Here is a 562-nt window from a genome sequence, read left to right on the forward strand (position 1 = left end):
CTCAAGGGCCTGGTGGTTTTCTGCCTTGCTCAGAAACGGGCGTTTTCTTGGAGAAGTGTTTAAGGCCTGTTTGGTGCCATTACATTTTGCACTGTGTTTATTTGGCCTTTCAAAACTCCACATTTGCCGTGAGAGGCACAGACAAAAAGCCGGGAGAAGCATGGAAATGGGCGGCACTCCCGCGGAGGCCGTGGGAGGAGGGCCAGGCCGGGCCCGGAGCGCCGGAGCCAGTCCCGGCCGCGAGGGGAATTCCAGTTAAGGATGAGCGTTAAGAGCGATTTTCAGGCTTGGGTGTGCTTGGACGTCTATGAAAACAAAACGCTGGTGGCCCTGAAGCCACTTGAACGCGGGGGAAGGGCGCGAGGGCAGAAATGCTGCCAGCACTGCCTTCTCCGTCGGAGTCAGAGGAACAGGCTCCACGGGGCTCTAAGCTCTGAAGGCTGTGCCAGGAAAAACAGGGCGTGGTACCCGGGGACGAGGGACGCGTGGGCTTCGGATGCGTCCCCAGGGCCGCGGCGTTTTCAGTGTGACACACGTGTCTCTCCAAACACGTCTGCCGGGT

The sequence above is a fragment of the Pteropus vampyrus genome, unplaced genomic scaffold (genome assembly GCF_000151845.1).
Source record: "Pteropus vampyrus isolate Shadow unplaced genomic scaffold, Pvam_2.0 Scaffold412, whole genome shotgun sequence".
NCBI lineage: Eukaryota > Metazoa > Chordata > Mammalia > Chiroptera > Pteropodidae > Pteropus > Pteropus vampyrus.